A 26,335-nucleotide genomic window follows, 5' to 3' on the forward strand; every position below is an offset into this window, starting at 1 on the left:
GTTCAATTAATTTCTACAAATATCTGAAATGCCTAAAGCATATAAATGTTCCTGGCGCTACAAAAGGGTAAAACCATCAGCTAGAACAAAAGTACTTACAGGCATTCTAGAAAAGCATGCAGAGGAATTATTGCAAAGGCCTGTAACACAAGATATGTTGTTTGCTCTAGTTGCCGAAGTAAATATTACAGAAATCTGTCAGTCACAAGTTCACCCAGTCCACACCATGATCCAGATTTTCAGCTACCAACCACTTCAAATGTTGCCTTAGATAGCCCACAATCAATTCAACTTCAAATTCCATCAACACCAAGATCACACAGACGTTGTGTTGTATGTAAAAGACCACATGGGCATCGAAATCATCTTGTTAATGTCCCAATCTGTGTCATTACCCAGTCTTTTGTAGAGTGTGGTATATTTATAAATTCATATAGTAGATGTTGCAAATTTCATTTGGAAAGTTCATACTTTAGTAATGAAGCCTTACAATCTATCAGTGCAACAAAAGAGTTTGAAGACTTTTCAAGAACAGATATTACCTCACTTTTACAAAATGTGCGTGAGTTAATTAAAACAAAGTCATATTTTAACTTTGATGTTCCTTCTTCCCTGTCTGATGATGACTATTTCCATCTTACTGGCTTGAAAATAAATCAATTCCTGGAAGTGTCTTCTTTCTTGAATACAATGCGTAATACACATGGTAGATCTCCACTGACATGCCTGGGTGTTTTTCTAACAAAGTTGTAGTCTGTTTCTTTCTTGTACTCTCCAATACCATTACTTCTAAAACATATTTCACAGTTTTCAGAAGTTCAGTAAAAGTGCTGAACCAATAGTTTATTTTTCTTTTCTTTCTTATTAATGTCCATATTATATCTTTACGGATGAATATATAGTTTATAACTAGATTACAGTTTGACTATAGACTACCTCAAAGGGTGTGGGAGACAATTTATTGATTTTTTTCTTCTAACAATAGAAACAGAGTAGTGTATGTGTTATATAGCCATGAAAATATAAGGATAAAAGTACATAAATACATTAAAAAAAACACTTGTCATTTCCATTGAAGGTAAGAAACCCATGTATTCGGCGAAGAAGTGAACATACAGGCCCCTGTTAACGCCTCCTTTACCGTCATATTCAATAATATCAAACAATCATTTAAATGATTCAATAATATTAAACATCATTCAATAATATTAAACAATATTTTATTGAGGAACAGTTTTTGTATTGTACGATTAAGTACCTTTTTGTCAACGTATTTTAGAAAGTTTTCAGTTGACGTGTAAGTTCGATATTCTATTTTTGTCTACGATGGACCATCTTGGAATAGTTTTAGAAACTAAACTTTATATATATACACAGCTTTATAACTCTAAAATAATAAAAATGCATATTGCAAATTTGAAACTGAGTGAATATCTCATAGAAAAGCAGTATCGATGAGAAGTAAATGGGAAAGATGACTGCTTTTCATGTATTTTCTGATAGTGTTTTGACACACTGTAACCATGGCAACGGACACGTGAACACAAAACTGATGTCAGAAATAACTGTTAACCACCTCATATGTACATTATACATAATACAAGGACATTTGGAAAGGGGGCAGAAAATGGCCCTTATTCAATATAGTCCTTTGAATCCGTCAGTACAAACAACGCTACCTCCTGAATGAAGAGCGCATGTTTGGTTAGTCTGGTTCCCTGCTTCGCATGATCCCTGCGTTACAATCCGCTATATGAAATCAGGTGAACACCGACGCCGTATTGTCATGTGATCAAAACAAATGGCATCATATGGAGAGATCTGGTTAATCTAACCGGGACTCACTTATTCCTTTGATACTTTGTTTGTTAGTGACACAATGTGAACTTTACTAACACTTTCTATTTGAACTATAACAATCGTTATGTTGTATTCAAGCTTAATCACCAATTCGATTATACATTTATTTTTATTAATATTTTTACTTTTATGCAAAGAAGAAGGAAAATGGTACACACAACGATACTTTGGTAATATTGCACATTTGACACAGTGTCATCTCCAATCGATTCCTTTATAAATTTTACTTCGAAATTTTGAAATGAGGTGATGTATGACAGCCTAAATAAAGCCAAAGATAAAGACGAAAATATCACGCCTCTTTTACGAGAGAGCGAATGTAATTATTGTTTTGTAACTATTGCACACTTAACATCACATCGTCTAAAATATTCTACTTGCAATAAATTCCTTGATCAATCTTACATCAATATTGATATCTCGTTGTACAGGACACCTCAAACGTTGCCAAATATCAGGATCGAAATAGCAACCCAATTCCACGGCGGGGGGGGGGGGGAGGGTTACGAAAGGCGGTCCAGATGCATTTCATTGTAACGTTATCGGCATAGTGTGACGTCTGTTGCATTCAGCCTCATAACTTGGTCAGTACTTTGCTCCATCTCTGTAAGTAAATAATTCCTGACTTTTTCCTACGAATTAGGCGAAACTATTCACAATCTGAACTAAAATCATTATAGAGAAAAGACTACAGAAAATGCTGTTTTTAAAAAAAAAAAAACTTGAGTGAGGTGCAGTTATCAAAGCGCACGGTGTTCTCTTGATGGCGTCTTACCACATAAGTTGCAGCGCTCTGGCAGCAACATTATCCTTTCGATGGGAGATAGCCCAATACACGGAGCATGTAAGCAACGTTACAGAGTTCTCTCCTCTACTCCCTTCCGGCATGTATTTCCTTCCTCTGATGACTAACCTAATTTGGTTGCAAGATAGCAATAATAATGATGTAGTTTTCTCATAAAAATGTAAAAATCGGCATTAGCTACCATGTCTCATTTATGATGAAAAGTGAGGGCACATTCAGAATAATTTTTGCTTAGAAATGATGCAAGTTAAATTTGCTTTTATTCTAATGAAAAGTTAACATTTTTATTTAGCAATTCGTGCCCTAAATAACAAAATGCAAAATACATTTCAGCATTTTGATGTTTGTTGAAAGTGTTTTTACTCTACAAAATGAAAACTAACGATGTTCCAGAATTTATATGCAACTTTTTTAATGATAGTTACAACGAAGTGAAACTAAATGACAAGGAAAAAGCCGTAACATAGTACCAAATAATGCACTAAAATAAGACAATAGCACACTTGTACATACAGCGCCATTTTTCAGCACATGACAAGCTATACACGGTAGCTATTATATTTGGTAATGGAAAAGCCTTTGCTGAGCCAAGACTCGAACCCAGGAGCGCAGTGTTAAGATGTCAGTCATCTGTAAAGGCGAACACTTTAGACCACGCGACTACCCTAAACTCCGGACTTGACAGTAATGTTTATGGTTTAAATACTATGTATTACTTTGATGTGACAAATTGTAGTAGGTGGTCTATTTGAGGAGTAAAATAGACTTTTCAGGAAACATTTAGACATTATCCTTTGTTTCCCTATGCAGAACATATTTGATCTATATCTTTCAGCTTGATGTAGACGTAAGAATGATGCTCGTTTCACCAAGCGTACTAATCATCGACTAAGTTATATCTGAAATGACTTCATATCATTTTCCAACCTTTAAGGAGAAGCATCTTACGTGGCTCGACTGGCGCTTAATTCCTACAGACTCCCTCTTCCATGATATGAGGCATTTAGTGAAAGGTATCATTAAAAACTTTATACAGTGGACGATATCATGCAAACATTTTAATTTCCTGGTACAAACATCTTCATATAACAAAGTTTTCTTGGTACTAGATATCCCTCTCACTATGTCAAAACGTCCTAAATCACGTAACAAGTTCCTCAACACTGAAATTTGTTATTAACTAGATAACATTTGAAAATAACCCGGAGATATATGCGAGAATGTGGGACAATATATCCGAAAAAAAGTAAAATCAGTACTTTTTCTGTTGTGAACAAGACGTTTTAACTGAGATTTGTTTTAGTGATTTATAAGTCTAATTTATAGTGACTCTTAATTTTCAAGAAACCGGCCAGTTACATATTCAAACAATTAAACGACCAAGATTAGCAAAACCACGTATACATATATCAACGGTAAAAATGCTATATATCAGACGTCCCAGTAAAGTGATATCGCGGACGTGTTGGTTTTTTGCATAGATATGAAGAACCATCTTCTTGTATCTGTATAATTATCTAACTATATGGACGAACTTATGCAAGTAATGTCCGATTACTACTACAAAAGTCTCTCTCTCTCTCTGTCTCTCTCTGGACAATCATGACAAAATACAGGCTAAAGTTTATGCAATGATGAGCGTAGAGCATTTTCGTTTGTGTCGTTCCACGATGTCTCTGGACTTACGATGGATGGTAACAGTTAACTCAGACCAACCATAGGACGAGAGAAACACACACGCACAGAGACAGAGACAGAGAGTTTTATGGTCAGTGGCACTGTTACTACTACTACTACTGTTATTATGTGTGTGCACGTATATATATATATATATATATATATATATATATATATATATATATATATATATATATATATATACCACATACATTAAAAGTAGCATTACTTTTAAAGTGTTGGTTATAAATCAGTTCGATATACCAATAATAAATATTGGTATATCGAATTATGATCCGCCCATGGCACAATAATAAGCAATACAAACATTCTCGCGACCGTGTGCAAACGATGCTAGATCTATGATCAATTTCCACACATTAATCATTAGTGACGTGTGAAAATAACGATAACAGTATTAATAATCCCTGTTTTCTAAATGAATTTGATGTGGTACACATTTTCATCGCAATCATTTCTATTTTCTTTGTCCCCCTCCTCTATCATGCAAAACGGACAAACTATGCAGAAATATGGCGTGAAAGAGTAAAGGAATTTTGACTGGATTAAACCGTTAAACAGAAATTACATCAAGTAACTTACACCAATATGGTTCGTCGTAACGACATGTGTGAACTTTCCTTGAGATTTATCTGCAGTGTTTACCAATGATAAAAAGTTGCAAACCATGTCGACGTTATACGGTAAATTTCTATGTTACGTGGTATACATACTGTGATGTACTTAATGTTTTGTTATTGTTGTCGTTTCTTAAATATATTACATTGTTATAAAAATGGATTATTATTAATTAAATATGAAAATGTCCAAAGGCCCCCCTCCCCCCCCCCCTCTCTCTCTCTCTCTCTCTCTCTCTCTCTCTCTGGACCATCGTAGCAAGATACAGGCTAAAATATATGAAATGACGAGTGTAGAGGATTTTCGTTCGTGTCGCCTCATGATATCTATGGACTTATGAACGATGGTATAAGCTAATTCAAACCTACCAAAGGAAGAGAGAGAGAGAGAGAGAGAGAGAGAGAGAGAGAGTTTAATGGTCGGTGGTACTGTTACTAAAGCAGAATAATGACTTAGATCAACTTTTAATTTATTAAAATATTTTATTAGCTCTTGTTTGTTCGTCATTTCGCTTAGTTTCTATTCCACAGTAATTTCCATGCGCCCGTACGTGAACGGCCAAGGTTCATGTGAATGGCATAGCTAACCAAGTGTTTGTAGTGCTCTACTTTCATCATTAAAACCATCGTTCATGTTTAAATCATAAGTGTGTGTTATGTTGATTTAATCAATGTGAAGAAAAATAGAAACTAAAGATATCAAACAATCAACTTATCAGTATGCAAAGGTGATTGTGAATAACCACAAAAGGCATAGTACTACATATTATAGCGGACACACTCAGGAATGGGAGGAGTGGATTCACTCGGTCAATACACAGCTTTCTGTAGTAAATCTTAACTCCTTACAAAGGGCAAACACAGGTACGGTCAGAACATAAAATTTGTTTGTCAACTTCGTGTTTAATTTAACTTGATTCAAATTTGAATCTCAATGGCGATGTATATCACTTAGAAACCTGCAACAGATTTTAAAGAGATAACGTAATTTATCGAGTTGAATGAAAGTACAAACCCCAAAACAAAATCTATCAAAACAAATTATTAAAGAAATTGCGTACTGACTTACACTGTAGGGAGTAGAACTAGTCAAATTTCGTCTGCTAAAATGTGTAATTTTAGGGTGCAAATCATGTTTGTCTTTCACTTTGGCATATATTACCGTGTCAAATATTCGGTGTTAGAATATATATATTTTTAAAAGTCTTTTCTGACAATTATGAGAAATGTATTTGTGTTTTTGTTCTAAAAATCAAAAATGATAAAATCTAACCTTAGACAATCAAATGTTATATATAGCTACCTTTGATCGCATAGTTAACTTTGACCTACATAGTGCAAAAATATAGTGCTTGTACCCTGTGTTAATGGCATATTGCAACAATAGTTTAGGTCCTTGAATACCTCCCTCATTTGACTGCAACTTTGATAAAATCTAACGTATTATTTATAAGCTCAGATGCACCAGTCCTACCTTACTTATCCTAGGCACTAACTTGGACAAATTATATAGTTTAAAAATCAGCACTGGTAATGTTTCAACTATAAATATTTTTGCAGCTGAATGCACTAACCGGAATTTGTACTGCAAGTGACCTTTCTGGAATGGGCTGTTTAGGGCCTTTAGCACAGTTTTTATATTGAATGCAAGAAACAATCTTCACTGCTTAGCAAATCCCCAAGAAAAATTCAGGGCAAAAATATTAATGATTTTCTTAATATGATGCAATAACATGCTGATTGGTTTAAATACTGTTGAAATATCGTGGTGGACGTATAGTATCACTCGAGCAAAGGCTGCAATGCTGTTGTGTTTAATGATTCAATGTTGTGGATAAAGTATGTGAAAAATGCAGACTATGTAACAAATCTTGTGTTTAATTTATACTTGGAAGGGAAACTTTTCACAGTTTATCAGAGACAGATTAGGAGGGGTTGAGAAGAGCCCCATGTCTAAAATTAATTGACAGGAAATCATAAATGAGTGGCTGAGGCTGTCTGCACATCATACATACATCCTTCATCCTCTAGTATCTGTAAACATAATCATTCCCTTTTGTACCGATCTATCTTCTTTCATCATTTTGTATTCGATTAATGGCAAAACATAAAGGATAGAATTTTAACAACTATCCATATTGTGGCATGGATGCTTTTTTGTTGATGTGGGGAGTGATTATTCATATATCTCAAAATGTTATTAAGATGAATACGTTGAATTTGAGATCCCACAACGATCGAAAATAATTGTCTTCTTGTTATTTTCAGGCGTTTTTCATGATCAATAAGGCAATCTCCATGATCAATAAAGCAATTTCCATGATCAATATGAAAATTTTCAATTTTTCATGATCAATATGTCATTTTCATGATCAATATTGCAATTTTTATGATAACATTTTCATGATCAATATGACAATTTTCAATGTTTCATTATCAATATGTCACTTCATTGTCAGTGTGGCAATTATCTCAAGCTTTAAAAATGTTTCTACCACATTTGGATGAAATGTACTTACGTTAACGTGATCAAAATAAAGGGAAGATATAAACCTGTGTCTAAGAGAATTTTAAAGTGAGCATTCTTAATGATAACAGAGAATAATAAAACGTGTCACTGGCCTAAGATGCAATGAGCTACAAAGTTTAGAAAGAGAGGAAGCATAGTTCAAGTTGGCTAGAAAAACAATCATATGACAAACACACACTTGTGTAAAACATTGTTGCTATTGTAGAGGTTAAAGAGAAAACTTCGAATTATTCATACAAAACAATTAGCTTTACAAGAAACCTTGAAAAGAGCCAGAATCCTTTTATCGAAATCAATTTATTAGAAATATAGTTGGAATTGTCTGCACACGCGTGTTTGAATATATGTTAATTTTGCAGAGGAGTTTTGTTTTTAATTTAATTTATTTTTTGGAGAGAGAAACAAGTAAGTTGCATTAGCCGCTCTTTACTCGCCATATATACATTTATTTTGTTTCTGGTGGAGTTTTCAGAATGAAATTCTAAATTTTGATACCAATAGGTAGATGACATCCTAAACAAGAACACGAAAGGCTGACAGGCTTATTACAAAAGAAAATATGATAAAACAATTTTCCAACCTTCCTATGTAATTATCATTGATTACCCTACATTCTGCATAAGTATTTAAATTGACGATTTAAATATATTTAGTATCAGTTTTATGCTATAAAACTATGTATTAAGAGTTCATTAAAAAAAATGATAACATAGTCAAAAAGGAATATCCCTAACTTACTACAAGTTAACTTATATATATATATATATATATATATATACGTTCTCTCATGCGACAGACATGTTAATGAGTTTCATGACCATTAGTAGTGTCCCATACTCTGAGCATAAATATTCTTCAGAGTTCGAAATTTTCTACAACAGCACACTGCCTTCTTCAGGGAATAACGTTGATCACGTGACCTATAATGGAAGCTAGGAATCTCATAGTTCATATAAAGCTAAATACAGTGTTAACAACACAGCCTGGTGTTAAGGATCTTACCATGCACTATAGTTTATAATTATTTCTAAAACTAATATTTTAACTATATAAAGAAAGATCGACTCAATGACACTTTCTTAAATATACCGCGAGTGGATCCTTATTCTTTGGATATTCAGTAGGTGTTTTCAGTAGCCGTGAAAATTTCGAATTGCTATACTGACGTAACAAACTTAAGCATTAAACGATTTACTCTTTTATTATATTCTGTTTGGAAACTGATCAACAGAACTACTCGTCTTTCCTATATTTAAACCCTTATTTGTGTCATAATATAAGCAATATTCAAATTTGTAAAAGTAATATATAAAAAAAAAACAAATTTAAAGGTTGCTTCTCAAATACTTTGAAACCCCCACTGGTCTCCCTCACCAAAATTTGGAGCCACAAGAAAAAAAAAAGAAGAAAGAAATCAAAAGAAAAGGTCATTATGGTTGGTTCAAGCTATCCGGGTATTGTTTGAACTTCTAAGTACTGGTGACGTATAATACTGCCAGCAATAAAAGACGTAGCGAGCAAATGCAGTTCAAAAGTTCATGCAATGGTTACCCTACACCTAAATGGATACGAAGCAACATCATCAAAATACCAACACTATGTAATAAATGTTTTAAATATTTTAGTTATGAAAACCAACGTAACCATGGACCACTATGTTATTTTGAGCATAACTATATCTAGCGATACAGTCTGTCAAAATTTATTCGCGTCCCAGGCTTACGATCATCTTTTAGTCTGAAATTACTGAACTTTTTGTTGGGGGGAGGGTTTTTTTTATTTTTATTTTAATTTTGTATGAAACAGAAATCTATTAACAAAATGACTGTAAAGCAATGTGATTTGTATATTGCCTTGTAATCTATCATCATACACTTTAGAGGATTTGTTTTTATTTGTCCCATATTGAGAGTCGAACCCGGGTCTGCGGGTTACGATGCCGATCGCCTTTACTGCACACATAATCCACCATACCCTCTAGACTAAAAGATTGAACATAAGTGAGGATCTATGCATTCATGTGTAGCAGTCACACTCACAATGGAACCCAGAAGTAACTCTTCTCTAAATGCACAATCACTCCAGATTCAAGAAATAGAGATATGTCGAAGTTATCTACAGTTTAAAAAATACCTCACAGAGCAGAAAGTGGGGTGTGATAAAATGAAATAAGATCATACATTAAGAAAGATTATTATCATGCAGGTTAAAGAACGTTTAATTTGTTCCCTTGTAAGATTCGAACTCGGATCTGCAACTACGGTATCAATCGACTTGCTTGTACGGATGAACCCCAATACCCTATCAACAGCCTAAGTTCAATCCTTTTTGGGAGATATGCGCGTAGTTGATAGCGTGTAGAGAGGGTTTTTTGCGTACAGGCAGTCAACTAATACCGTAACCGCATATCATATATAGGATAAAATTCACGTGGGAACGAAAGCAGCTTATAACGGCTGTCTGTTGCAAACAAATGTGGATCAACCATAAGTCTCTTGTGATGTTCCCCACAATGTGATTGGTTCACATACATTACCATCACTATGGCACTGTGTTAATATAATGTCTTAACAACCTACCACGAGAAGCTAATGGCAGCTTTCTGACATGCCCACATTGGCCAAGCTCGAGACTCGAATCGACGCGGACAGAGGTGAGAGCTTTTTCAGCAACTCGGCCACACAGTACACCAATCGTTAAAATATATACTACTTAATAACGTCATAAAAATATAACTTCTCAAAAGGTCTAAATGTTTCCAAAAGGAATGAAAATTTAAAGAATATTGAAAAGGATGTAATGTCATTACTGTATACACCCAAGGATAGGTCCGCTCCAAATGCAGAAGTATACACCCATATATGATGTCGCATAATAATCCGGCAGATCAGGATCTATGCGTTTTGTTAATCAGTAGCAAATAACAAAAACCTTGATTGTTATACGATATAATGTAAGATCTATGTTGTTTGCAGTTGGATCGGAGCTGTGCTTGAGCGTATGCGGTAAATTGACGTTTTCTTCTGTACTAGACATTTTAAACAATGCGAGCATTATTGTATCAGTTTTGTCATGGCAAAGTACTACAAACCTAAAAATAGCGGGTTTACTATTTATAGCATCTTTGGATATACCGTTTCCATCCTTCCTCCTGCAATAAGACAAATTACCGCCGTCTTCAAGAGTCATAGACAAAGTGAACACAGTTCTAAATTTAATTGTAACTTGTCCAATAACTTTCTACAACCAGCATAGAAATTTTCCGATAAATGTGCCTTATCACGTCTTAAGATTGCCAAATTCTTCTAGGTAGATGGGGGATTTATAAATAAATAAATACAGTGGCGTAACTACCGTAGTAGCAGGTAAAGCCATGCTGTGGGGGCCCGGCTCAACCAGGAAAAATAATAACTGACAGTAAAGGGGAGGGAGCTGGTACAAAAAGTTTGTTTTATGGCCCGTGGTGAGATAGTTATGCCTCTCTCTCTCTCTCTCTCTCTCTCTCTCTCTCTCTATATATATATATATATATATATATATATATATATATATATATATATATATATATATATATATAGTAATACTAACATTACGACCGGTACTTGTTTAAGCACCGTATATTCTCTCTTATAAGTGGGGTCCTTCTGCAAACAACATAGAAATTGTTCTGTCGTTGCATAATGCCCTTCTAGATCAGTTTCTATCTTGCTTGTTCTACTGATTACTCTAACAAACTGATTGCATCTGGATCTGCTATCGTATTATGCTATGGCAGATTTGGATCTATGCAATTTGCAAACGCGAATACAAACGGTATTCATTAGTTTCCGATGCAAGCAACCAGACACGTGAAAGGTTTGTTCAGTTCAGACGTCATTATTATTTGTTAAAATGCTTTGATATTAGTAATTCAAATCGTTTGCGTTTCTCTTGAAGATAAATTGAGCGTGTGTTATAAATCAATTCTGCTAAGGTTGCAGAATTTTGTATCAGTTGCAGGTCTTCAAATATAGGCATCCTAAGGAGCAATGCATTATGCTATTTAAAGTGTTTGTTACCTTGATCTTTGATGCGTTTGACAGCAGTGAACTGTGTGTGTGTGTGTGTGTGTGTGTGTGTGTGTGTGCATCCTAAGGACCAATGCATTATGATATTTAAAGTGTTTGTTACCGTGATCTTTGATGCGTTTGACAGCAGTGAAATCTCTGTGTGTGTGCGTGCGTGAGTGCGTGCATGGTTTTGTGTGTGTGTGTGTGTGTGTGTGTTTACATTTTAGAATTTAACATGAAACTATCATTCAAGCTTTAACCAATCCACAGAAGCATAATATTTCTATTCACAGCAATTTGCAAAAGGCGTTATTGTTCCATCCTCTCAATATGACATGGAAGGCCTGCATTATACTCTTCATATAAGTAAATATATTAAATACAGTTTTTACTTTTTTTAAAAAAGAAACTTTTTTCAAAGTCACAAAGGTATTACAGAACTGTCCTCGTGGATCTTTATGAGGACAACTGTAGTACTGTTATAAAGGAACATGATCGTATGTTATATGCTTAATGGTGCGACCGGTGTGTGGTAAATTAAATCGCTTGACTGCTTTCAAAATATGAATTATGTTGATTTAGTAGGTATATCGAAAAACGTAGCATGTCTTACTCTGCTAAAATACATATGGTTTAACATACATAGTAACTCAGACAATACGTATCTACATTATGTTCGCAGTATGTAAAATTGTCAGTCTCACACTTACGAAACAAAATCAAAACACCTTTTATTCATTTTTCACCTGATCATGCAAACTTCAAATGTAAATAACTGTGTAATTTTCTATTCACTACAACGGGGCATCAGTTTCATTGACATGAATTAACTTAAGTATAGATAAAGAACCAGTTTTATTCAGGATAATGTAGCAGACCCATATGTGAATCTGATCCTAATGTAACACACCATATTGCTTTGTTCAGTGAAACAGAGTAAACATCAAAATCGAGTTTATGTATGCTACTATAAACGACCCAGAACGTGTTGTCGAGAGACAGAGAGAAAGACAAAAGGAAGTCGGAAAGGAAGAATCTTATGCGAAAGAAACGAATGGACAGAAGACATTATTATCCGTGAAATGGTTACCTGTAAACCATGCATCATGTTCATATCACATCCTTATCATCGTTTTGAAGGGAAAACAGTCTGCATGGTATTAACTACGATTTTTTTTTTTTTACAATTGCCAAGATGTTCCGTCTATATATGATTCTTTGGCTGGATTGCATAATGTCTGGTTTCTATCAAGTATTTTTATGACTTGTGTCTGTATCTTTATGGCTATGTAAAATTACCGCTCTGTGCAAATCTCTTAGACAATTTCAAATCATAAACATGCAACCATAAATTATACAGCAGAAATTTTGACTGTTTGCTGCACTCAGCAGAAATATATGGCAATCAATTATTCTATCTCTCTGACGTGACGTCTAATGATGTCAAATGCATATTGGTTTGAGTGATATGCACAAACTTCAAAGTGGCTTGAATGGGTGTAACGTCATGAGCAAGAAGAACACCGATAAATTCATTTCCTGACATTCTTCCTAAGGTTCTTAAGCCACAGGACGCTCTACCAACGAACAGTGACGACTCTCGGGGGTGGGTGGGTGTAATTCTCTCGCCTAATCTATGCGGTATCATATAGATGGCTGAGCACTGAGCATTAGGGTGGATCAAAGGACGACTGGACACGTGTGGATTAATGGATGGCTGAATATATGGGTGAATAGATGGATGACTGGACACGTGGATGGATAAATGGATGGCTGAATGAGCAATTAGGTGGATAGTTGGATATTTGAAAAGAATAATATATGTGATCTAATCGGTAGACGATAAGGAATCGTACCCTCGGCGCTGGCTTATGGGTCAGCGTGATCATTATCGTCATTAGTAACTCTTGGTATGGGATGTACCCTGCAGATAGACACGCAGGAGTGTTCATCAACAGATTGTATTGATTGCAAGAGATTTCAGAGAGGCAAAGACAGGATATGATAATAAATAATGATACATCACAATAACTAGAATGCATGTATTTGAGGAAATACCATTGGCTAATCCAGAAATCTGTGCATCTGTGCAGGGAATAATTTTAACCATCTAGCTGTAAAAAATAAAATTACTTTATGACACGTTGTTATTGTTCCACGCTTGTTACTTTTCTTACACAAAACACGACAAAATCAGCATCAGATCAAGGGCCTCAGGTGGCGGAGCCGTCTAAGGCAGCCACTTTCACAAATCACACATAAATCTCACCGCGTGATTTCGAGCCTCGGTTCGAACAACGTGATTTACAAGAAAGCTTGCCAGTAGCTTTTCGAGATTCCGTGGTTCTTTCAAGGGTCTTCCCGAGCTCTTGCTCAGCCAAAATATACTAGCCTCCATGTATGGCGTATCGTGTTCTGAAAAGTAACGATAAACCTCGTGAAACCTAACCACACCAGATCAGTACATATATATCATGTTCGCGCTGTATCTTTGAAATACCACGAGTTGTATACATTTTCTTTTGAAGGAAATAGGGCTTGCCTAAGGTTCGTTTAATGACAAATGTATGCAACGAGTGATATATAAAAGATACACGGTATATACTATACATATATTGCATTTATATCATATACAAATACACATACTCCCATTTCCAATGGAGTTACGATTGATTATAGATAACTAAGTATTGACGGACTGAATGAACTCTTCACATCTATTCCAAGTGTGTCCTCTACAAAATCTAGTTTTGTGTCTTTTTTGGACATTCACAATCTTCTTTTGCAAATTGATAAGTTGTTTCTATTCTTCCTTTTTTAAAACTTCTATTTTCATTGATGTTGGTTAATTGAATATAAGACAGATATATGATTTAAACGTGAAAGATTGTTGAAATGAACAAAGTCAAGCACTACAAACACAGTACTGTTAGTTTCTTGAACGAACAGTAATTTACGTACTGGCGAGTATATTGAAGCGAGTGAACTACTATATTTTGAAATATGTCGGATATCAAAAACAGAATTCGACCTGGATGAAAACCTTCCTATCAACTTCTTCCAACACAACAACAAACAGAACAACCACAATCTCCTGGGTCACGAATTTCTCGACAACAAAACCATCCACAATCTCCTCAAAAATCTCCAAAATGAATTAAAATGGAAAATAAATTTAAAAAACAAGGCATTGATTTTATCAGAAATTATGATAGAGCAGTAAATGTTGCTGCATATGGATCTAATGAACAATCAAAATATGTAAAACTTAGATATGCTGATTCTTGGAAGAATAAAGATTATTGGGTTATTGTATATTCTGTACTTAAAAAATGAACCTTTCCGAGCTGACCGTAATTATCATGAATTTAATAGTGATGTGAAAAAAGTAACAGAAGAATAAATTTATGATGTAGAATCTGACACGCCTCCATGCGCTACTGGAAGTGGTTTTTCTTCCCTGACTACACCAGGAGGAAGTGGTCTTATTGCTTGTACTAATAACATCATTTCCGACGTAGATAGATTAGAAATTCTGATTGGACGAAAACGCGCAGGAAATAATTCTCCAAAAATTGTCAACGAAATATCTGATATTTGTCCAAGATTATTTACAGGCGGTATTATGGATCTTAATGTTTATCATTCTCTCATTAAAGAAATCACTGACGATTATTACAGCGACTGAAAACAATTAATTAATCAGCATGTAATTTAAAAATGATTATACACACTTCTCAACGTGGGCCTGTAATTATCAGAGTAGTAAACTCAGGATTACCAACTTACAAAGCGATTTACGGAGATGGACTCGGTGATGTTGTTCAAGGTTTATTTAAGAGAATGGCTCCAAAAACAATACCGATTGCAAAACAATTAGGGATGAAGGCTATTGAGGCTGTTCGTGATAAAGGTAATATTGTTATTGGTAATGTCACTGGTAAAGCATTTTCATCGATCAATGAAAGATTAGCTCGATTAATTATGAAGAAAACCACAACCAGTAAAATTACTCAGTACGGAAGTTATATCAGTAAAATAATAAATCAAGCTGCAAATGAAAAACTAGCAGAATTGGCTGTTAATGAAGTTGTTCCTACAAAGTTAACTAATGAAATTATGCCGACAAATACAAGTTGTATTTCAGGAAGTGGTCTTCGTGTTAGACGAAGATAGTTATAATAATAAAATGTTCAAGCGCATTTCCGATCCAGCGTTTGATATGGATGCACCAATTCTTAAAGTTGAATCCATACGCGATTATCGGTATTATTCTTATGAAGCACGCGTATCTAACACACGAGGAATAACCGAACTACAAGTTCAAGATACAATTAGATATTTCTTACCCGCCGAAGCATTTATTGAAGTAGAAGGAGAACTTGAAACAGATGTTCCTCTTAATACAGTATATGAAGCTAATGCTATAATTGGTTTTGTTAACAACGGCATTATGGCGTTTTTTGACAGCGCTACGTATATGATTGATGTAAGAAACTTTGAAACAATTCAAAAAGGCGTTGATGTTGCTACAACAATATTAAATATAGCAAGATATTCAAATGATTATACAAATTTAGCTGGACCGTCAATGATGCTCGCCAAAGAAAACGCTGATCATCCTGATCACAGACAATATTAAAAGTACAAGTACCACAACCAGAATATCAACGACAATTACTACTTAGGATTTGCTGCAAGCAAAAATAATGTTGAAAGATGGTCGTATAAGATTTTCATGAGATCACAGACAATATTTAAAAGTACAAGTACCACAACCAGCTGAAGCGATAGACAGACCTGGCACTGATTTTCTAATGTTACAGAATATCAACGACAATTACAACTTAGGATTTGCTGCAAGCAAATTAATGTTGAAAGATGGTCGTATAAGATTTTTATGAACGATTCAACTGTCACACATCTTTGGATTATGTAGAAATGTCAGAAAATTTATCTTTGGAGCGAAACATACAGTTGTACTTGTAAGAAAGGGTAAAAATAATGATGCTATTTGGCGACCAGAAGCTGTTGCTGCTTGTAAAGTAATATTATTTAAACCTTCATTATAGATGCCAGTAATAACTCCGTCGCTTGCTGAAAAACAAAAATTACTTTCTTTTATGGATCAGGGCGGTAAATCATTGTTATCATGGTTAACAATGACCACAGATAGCATTCAGAGCAATATTGTTGGGTTATTTATATGGCAAATAGCATCACAACAAGGAGTTTCTGCGCCAAGGCATGTATGTATCGCTTTACAAAATTTTAATCGATTAGATAATTAAGAACGCAGTCATATGATATTTGACAATTTTGATGTGAGTGAAGTTTCTTTACGAATAAATGAACATAAAAAATTATCTGAAGATATAACTTTAAATTTTGAAAATAATTACATAGCACGTACATATCATCGTTTAATGACATTTATGGGACGTGATCAAAATATAGATACCTGTTTACAAATATCACAGTTAGATTTTAGAAATCTGTATCCGATTTATTACTTTTCGCTGGAACATCTTGATTTATTAAGACAATCTGTCGTTGATATTCACTTTCGAGCTCCTGTAAACCCAGCTGGTGGTGTTAATTACAGAGCAGTTGCAGTTAATCTTTCTGATAAAGCAATGTTGCTTCAAGGTTTTGGTGGACGTATTAGAGTTGTTGATGCTCCAGTGGAAAATATGTAGCATTTTCTAAATATGTAATTAAATCAGTCATATTATAAAAATGTCATATCATCATGTTAATGTTAGTCTGACTTCTGGTCAGGTGAAAATATTATAATCAAAACTTGCAAGTAAATGCGGAACAAAAATAACACTAAAAAAAGATAAAATTTCTAGTGGCGGTCCAAACAAATTATTAGTAACCAAGACTCAACTCAAACATTGTAATAAGGCTTTAGAGTCAAAAACCGAAGTTCAGCTTCATCTTTCTCCTTGTTCCAATACAGACTCAATTAAACGTACTTTATATTTCCACTTTTTGTGGCTATACGAGCATTAATAACCGCTGCAGCTCCAGCTGTAGCAAAAGCAGCTGCACTTGGTGCTGTTGGAACCGCCGCTGGAATGGTATTAAAGAAAGCAACCGACGTTGAAACAGTTGTTATTAATATCGATGCTAGTTCTGGTCCACGAGCACATTGGGTGGCATACGTAATTGATCCATGTTGAATTGTTCATTTCGATTAAATGGGTTGGTTCCACCACAAGAATTTATAAATTACGTAAACACAATCAAAAATCCAATTTGGTATTCAACATTACCAACACTAACAATAACCGAACCGCCAATATGTGGTCGTGAAGCAATTAATGTGCTCAATGCTATATGTTCATCAACATTACCACCTCATAAAGCCGTGCACGATAATACAAGCAGCCATTAATCGTTTTAAACAGATCTTAAAGTTTAATGGTTGATATTTACGGAAGATCTTCTTCTATCAAAGACAAGAAAAAAAGATGATATTAATTTGTCAAATTACGCGACTAAAGATGAACTTGCCGATATTATGAACCTCTCTAGAGTTGACTGAGATGAAGTTGTTATTTTTCAGGATAAGCACGGTGTTTTAAAGACGAGTAATATCAAATGGAATGACATTGTTCGTAAAGTTCTCGGCGAAACTAGGGATAATACTCCAGTATTTACCAATGACGGAAAAATCAGAGACTCGCGTATATCAATCGCAACTTTTAGAAATGAAATTGTAAAAAGCGTTGCTAATCGTTTGCGATCTACCGGTGAAATAATGACAGGTGAACTCAGCATGAATGGAAATAAAATAATTGTTTTAAGAGATCCAACATCTGACGAAGATGCCGCAACAAAAAATGCGTAGACAGTAACTACAATACAGCAGATACTAACTTATACACGCTGCGAGCTGAGTATGACGCTCATGTAATTATGTTTTTAAATACTCGAAATATTAATGAAATCGCAGACGAATTCTTTGGAGATCCGTTGACTGTTGACGTAAAACTCGTTGATATTAACACAAAACTCGGCAATATTAAAACAGCTATATCAGACATTGAAACGATTAATAAACGATTAGGTGTCATCAGAGATCCTAAATAAATATCAGAGCTAATCACGATAGAGCAGAGTAATATCGATGATATTAGAAAAAGACTAGAAGATGTTATAAGTGGAAGTCCCGATATCGTTAAAAAATAATCTGATTAAAATTCCCCACAAGTAGATTATCAACCTGGTTTAGACAGTAGCGTCTGAGCAAGCATTATGGTCACCGGTATATTCAGGCTCTCAGTATTTGGTGTTTTAGCATTTATAATATCTACGACGATTTCACGGCGTTACCCACTAACTCCGTCAGGTGGATCTATGTTAGTGATGTTAGATCATAACAACGAGGAAACATTTATTGTGGAACCCGAAGAAAAAAATCTCAGCTTGATTTATTATTGTTGTCTTGAGTTAGTAGCTAAATTACCACCTAATTAAAATATAATGAGTATTCCGATTAACGTTCAACGTGATGTTGCAGCAAAACATTAAATATATAATCAAGTACGTGAATGGCAAACAAAATTAATAAACATCGTTGACGAGTATACAGTAAAAGTGAAAAAAATATCGCAGACATGTAATTATCATTGATATAATTGTTTATTTGTTTATTCAGCGTCCGCTGTTATTGCTGTAGCTGGTGTATTATTATCAACAATAACACAATCGGTAGTGATGGCACCAGCAGTTGTAACAATTTGTGTTTCAGCTGCAACAACGACTGCCGGCATTCTTAATATCATTGCAAAAAATTGTGTACGTGCACAAATACAAAATTGCATGATTATATAATAAAATTACACACAGCGACTGTAGCATATTCCAAATTATCCTCGTTATTATCAACAAGTCTTAGTGATGGAAAAATATCAGATTGTGGGTTCAAGGTGATAATTAAAATTTATGAAGAAGCAATAACAGTGACTGATTCAGAAAATCTGGATACAAATAATAATGTCAACTCCACTGACGTCGTCAGGAGAGCTACTTCAACAAACTGTAACGAATACAGCTCCAACAAAAATAAAAATGTTACCATTGAGCTCACCTAATCCAAAATTTAGTGTTAAATTTCCAACTGCAATTCCAGCGAAAGAAATCGCACTAGCGCAATTACGAGTATACCATAATCGGCCAAATATCAATCAAAATCATTCGGTCGATTACAGGCAAATAATTCGCTTGTATTTCCAAATAAAAATAAAAATGATGGAACTCCCGATTAGCAGGTTGTCGCTATTCCTACAAGTAGTTATCAAATCGAACAAATCAATGATGAATTATAACGTAGAATAAAATCAATAACTGAAAGAAAATCCTAAATAGCTATAACAGTTCACGAACCAATTTTATCAGCTGCAATTGAAATATATTCTCCAGATTACGTTGTAGATATGTACCAATCATCAATAAGATCTGTTTCAGGCTGGCCAGAAATTCCACCAGTGTATAAAGGACCGCTATAAGCAAAGCTAAATGATTTTTTCCACTAACGATTTATAACAACTCGAGAATATCGAAAAGGATACCCGTGGAGTATTGGTAGAACTTTCATTGCTTCTGATGGTACAAAACTTATTGATGTAGAAGCACGATTTTATTTCGCAACCAATGAAAGGAGAACACCAATCATTAATGAAAATTATACTAAAATGTATTTTTTCGAAGATATTAGGTCTGAACACTCTGAATCACTATCTGGTTTTCAAAATCTGTTTTCTTCTCTATCTCAGCATTATGATGATGATATAAAACAACAGGTCATTGAAACAATACAACATCTAAAAAAGGTTTCATCAGACCTTGAATATATCAATACAATTATCGTTAAGGTGGTAAATTTCCCTGGTGGTGAATTTATTAATTCCCCCTTTAAGTACAATAACGCTAAAACAGTATTTTCTTAGTCATTTTAAAATAACTGAGGCAGATCTACTGAAATTTGTACTACCAGGACGTAACCCGATAAGCTAAAAAAAAAATCACTGAATAATATTATCAGTGAACATTTTCCTAACATTGTTGAGTCATGGAGAAAAATAGCTCCACCGGTATCTCTTCTCAGACATAACAATGATCCGTACCTGGCGGCAGACATATTTCACAAGGAAAGGTAAATATAACTTCAACGGTTGCAGTTAATCTTGTTCGTGATGCAATTGATGGCAGTTATCAAATAGATTTTGAAAATTCTAGTTAAGCTCAAGACGGATATATTTTATATACTTTAATACCTCAAGTACATCCTGGATATTTGATTGTAAAAGAACCGATCAATCCAGTTTATCTACGATGTCATAATAATTTATTGTCAAGAATACATTTCAAACTTACTGACGAATCCGGTTTTTTAATCGATTTACGTGGAAATGTTTTAAATATAAATGTATATGTAAGATCTTAACAATATATATTTGCAGAGTGTTTTACAATTAATTATTTAATCAAGAGGTATATTATATAATGTACCAACATGTGAGAGTTTCATACACGACAAAGAGGAGGCACTTGAAAATGCCATCAGAAAAATAATGATGCAGCCACCAGTCAGTATAGAACAATTTGATGTTAATACAGTTATTGATGAACACGGCAACGAAGACTTGTTGTTCATGCAGGAAAAATTAAATGAACTGCGGCAATTACTTATTATTATGATCACGTTTGATAAAGATCAGGTTATAAATTATGTACATTCCTGCATCAAATTTGATCAGCTTAAAAAATGTTGTATAATTCTGAATAAAAATTCCGATTTCATTACATTTATGGGTAAGTTAACATAAACTAAGATTTTTAAAAATTACAGACAATTTTTTTATTTCTCAGGTAGAATAAAAGTCAGAGGATAAATAACCACGACATTACCGTAACTTTCATTTTCATCAGTGATGTTGTCAATACTTTCAAAATCCTCTTTACTGTCTTCACTTTCACTAATAATAGCACTTTCGCTTTCACGATCTGACATAAACTTTTTTTTAACTGCCTCACATTTTTCTTCGTTTTGTATTCGTGAGCTAATTATGATCTAATATTTTCGATTGCGAATGTTTTAACTTTCATATCTTTTACAGTAGCCAGGGATTGGATAATAGTTTGTTGTATAATCTGCATGAACCTATATTGTGGTGGTAGTGTATATCTGTCTTCAAATTTACGTGCTTGCAATGATTCAAATTTTTATTTATTGAAATAAGATCATTAATAGTTTCGCAATTCATTATAAAGTATTTTAAACAAATATTTAACTAAACATAAACCGTAGCGTCATGAACGGTTATCATTCATGGGGTCCCTTGATTGGTCTTTGTGCCTTTCATAGGGGCTTTTTGTGAACCTTTCTTATGGTCTTCTCGGCACCCAACGAGGCTCTTCTTTTTGGGCGACATTCTTTCTGAATGTTGTGTGAGAGTTAGAGCTCACATCACGCTAAGATTTATTTTGGAGGCTCCACAAAGTCTCCCAAAGACATACCCCCAGCGCATCTTCTAAACCAAACAAAATTTTAGAATATTCAGAAGGTTGTCTTTCAACTTCATGCACACACGCACACACCCCAATATCAAAGCCCGTGGAGAGTACAAAAAGTTATTCTTACATGAAATCTCGTCGGTCACGAGCACCCACTTATACACACAAAATGGCGATAATTGCCGCCGTCGACAGTATGTCCAACACGGGTTTCGAATGCCGACCCTCGAGTATCACAGTCAGCCACGCTCCGACTGCGCTACGTTCTAATTTTACTGGTACATGTTTCAGAAATTATTAAAAAGTTACCGATGCTGGATTTTCCTAGAAATAACCACGGCGTGGGTTTATTTTCAACATCGTATTAAAATAATCGTACATTATATATATTTCAGCCTTTGACAAAGTCAGATTTAAAATATTTCTGTATAAGAGAAGGATCCAGAAATAACTGAACTATATTGTACATGTAACGGTGTGTAAGATATGTTTTCTGCCTTGATTTTGTCGATAAGTTAGAAACGGTAAAGATCCTTTTACTAATTTGAACTATTATATAATTATGTTACTCCAATGATGTTAATTATTACGTGGATGGTTAATTAATCAATTAAAATGATACCAAAAATAAGTTTTACCGGAGAAAGATATGTTACAGTTATCTACCTTCTTTGAGGTTATTGACATTAACAAGGGGGAGGTAATGCAGGCTTTGTTACAAGGAGTTGTAGAGCCTATCATTAGCCACTTGCATTTGTTAATTATATGAATCATTGTATATACATAATATATCAATTTAAATATATGATTGTCTTAATTAACATATGAACGAATTGACAGAGATTAAACTTAAACCCTCTAAAGATAAACTTAATCTTGACAGAATTTCCCCCCCGACCTCCCGATACGTGCTCTGGTCGATCCGATGAATAAAAGTTTGATTAATAGCATTTATAACGCCAAGAAAGAATTTAGAAAGGATGGTGCTTCTCATGTGTGGTCGACGTTGAAAATCATACGCAATGAAGCAATGACGAATCGTCGATTCTACGATGAACGATAAACGAGCGGCAACGATTTTTAATTATCTGGACAATCGAAGATATTTTTTCAGAGTAAAGTTTATTGTATTATCAGAAACAAACAATACTTTAATTATCAGTGACAAACGTGACCCTGTCCTTCATAATGAAAAAATTGCCGTATTAAGTACAAATTCCAAACCAGGAATGCTGACTGGTATTGACAGACCGTATTATGAAAGAGCGTATCCTGTAACCGCGGTTATTTATGGAATTTATTAGATAAATGATAAACACAGCGTCAATAATCTGAAACGATGAAATTTTCAAAAATAAATTGTGTAGCCGACCATGTAACGGAATATTTTACAAACGCGATAATTGGAAATGGTTTAATGGATAATAGACGTAAAATAATAAAAGAATGGGGAGAAATAGTCAAACGTACTAGAGCATCTGTCAAAGGCGTCGCTGAATTAGGAAAGAAATTAAAATTACCAATAACTATAAGATCGATAACCGGAGAGATTTTATACGAATCAAAGTATAAATCGAAAGGAGCTTCGACTGAAACTACTGATCATAATGCGCATGCGTGGACTAATGCAGTAACAATATTTCCATGAAATCGAACTGTTAAATTTTACCAAGGAGATATATTTGATTTTATTAACGAAATAAGTAAAAACGATCCTGTATCAGTATGGTTATTTCAAAGTTCCGATAATGGAAATTATGATCAGTTTGTACAGCCTAATGGCGTTATTTATCGTACAGAATCTCTAAACGAAGAAACGAAAAATATTGTGCAGCGATATTTATCGCAGAATATAACCCATGACCCTGACGATGTCAGGGCTGAACAATTACTGTTCCGTCAGTTGCTGCTTATTTTTCTAGAGGGAAACATTCGTGGAAACCAACACGATTGGATTTTCTTGAAGAATTACAATGCATTTGTGTCGAATATGGACACGGTGGATTATGGAATACCGAATACGATTATAGATATGTTATTTCAGTTGGTATGGTTGCATGTTATCCGGGAAGATTTCTTGTTATGGGAGAATTTTCTAAGTATTTTGAGCGATTTAGACATCCCACACACGAATGACCAGAGTATCGATAAAAGGACCATTACCGGATTTTGAATTGACTGGATTCGCTTGTGTCGAGTCCTTTAAGTTTGCCGAAAGTCTACATCCGATTTGTAATGTCTGGTTTGGCAAACAATTTTCAGAACAAATGATGGCACCAACAGTATTATTGTGGTATATATGTTCGATGTAAGAATAATATTATTGTTAACAGTAAGTGAAGCAATTATATTATGTCATCCGCAGAAAGAAGTTTGGTTACCACAACAAACGAAATATTCTGATGATGAAAATCCTGATATAACTGGTTTTGAGAATAAAATCACAGAAGGTCTTTGCAGAAAAATAATCGGTAAAGTCACTCAAGAAGAATCATATGGTCATAAACGACACTTTACAAGATTGATTATAGATGATGTTGAACTAGATTTTATAATTGCTGATACAACGAATAGAAATACGTTTACAAATCGAAATAATGTTAATTTATCAGACGGAACTAAATTAGATACAACTGTGAGTTATATTGATGGTGAGTCACCGCAGTTTACTCATTTAAGATCTTCAATACTCGCGTACGTTTCAATAAATCTATTATCGATGATAAATAGAGTTTCTGAGTTTGCTGTCAGAGTCGCTAAGGATTCATTTTATATTAATAAGAATTCAGGATTGCTAGGACAACTACATATCGGCACTTATGCATCATGGGGTGAATGGAGAATAAAACAAGAAAATATATTTAATTTTCTGAATCTGCGGATGTTGAAATTAAGGGTGTTTATTGCCAAAACAATCAAATATCAAAATTATTATCTGCACCATCTGTATTTTATCCTGTAGCTAGACATAAAACAGTTTATCTCAATGGGCCTGGTGAATGTGGTAAAACAACTCGTGTGATCGAATTATTCTTGAACAGTTGTTCACAAATAGTTGTATTAACACCAACACACAGACTCGCAAGAGAAATGAGAGAAATAAATATTAAATCATGAACTTATCACAAATTATTTCGAAGGAAGGTAGATAAATGGACTCCTGAACGAATGGGGAGAGAAATATATTCCAAGGATTATTGTCAGGGATGAAATATGCACTGTTTCATTAGAAACTTTAAAACTATTTCTTGACTGGTCATTGACAAAAAATACTGCTGTAATGATGCGTGGCGATCGTGGTCAACCATCACCTTTTGTTGGATTGTCTCCACATGAATGGCTGAAGAATTTTGTAGATTATTATGAAGAAATAACTGATGAGCATAGGGCATTTGATCCAGAATTAAGAGAAGTTTAGAAATTAATCAGACCTCAACCAAATAAAATTCAGTGTGAAATAATGCGTGAAATAATTTCAGAAACTCTTATTAACAAGTTTTGCAATTTATGCAGACCAGACGATTTTTCAGTTGCAAGTAGAAAGATATTTCATGACACACTTTAACAACAATTAGTTCTGATACATAAAGAAAAGTTTTCAAATCTACCCGTACCATTGTGTTATCGACCGGTTGATACGCGACGACTGAATATACCAAGATCGTCAGGGAAACAAAATCTTGTATTAAATGATATTGTCTTAGTTCCCGTCAATGTTGTTGAGAGCGTGTTAACTATAGACAAAACTCAGTGGACGCTAGGATACGCAATGACAATTCATTTATCACAAGGATTAACTATATCTGATAGCAAATGTTTGGATCGTCGATGATCGTATCACATGGTCAAATTTAGTTTATCTCCCAGTGTCTCGAGTCAGAAAAATATCTCAGCTGCGGAGCATTGTAATAGACGTCACACAAACTACTAGCATCAACAACAAAGATGTTGTTGGTGATGCTATTGACAACGAGATAGTAAGAAAAAAATTAGTTATAAAAATGTGACAAAAAATATAAGCGCGACTTTGATAATGATGCTGAATTTACCATGGCATTGAAACAACAGCAAAATAATCATTGTGCGAGTTGTAACACAGTAATGTTATGGAGCAATATTCTTAATAATCCAACACAATTTACTGTAGACAGAATTGATAGTAAGTTTGGTCATACACTCGACAATGTGATGCTGACATGTCTTGAATGTAATCTACGTCGAAGTGATAGTTTACAAACGTGAGTGCGTT

Source organism: Sinohyriopsis cumingii, chromosome 12, assembly GCF_028554795.1.
Source record: "Sinohyriopsis cumingii isolate HCF-2022 chromosome 12, ASM2855479v2, whole genome shotgun sequence".
NCBI lineage: Eukaryota > Metazoa > Mollusca > Bivalvia > Unionida > Unionidae > Sinohyriopsis > Sinohyriopsis cumingii.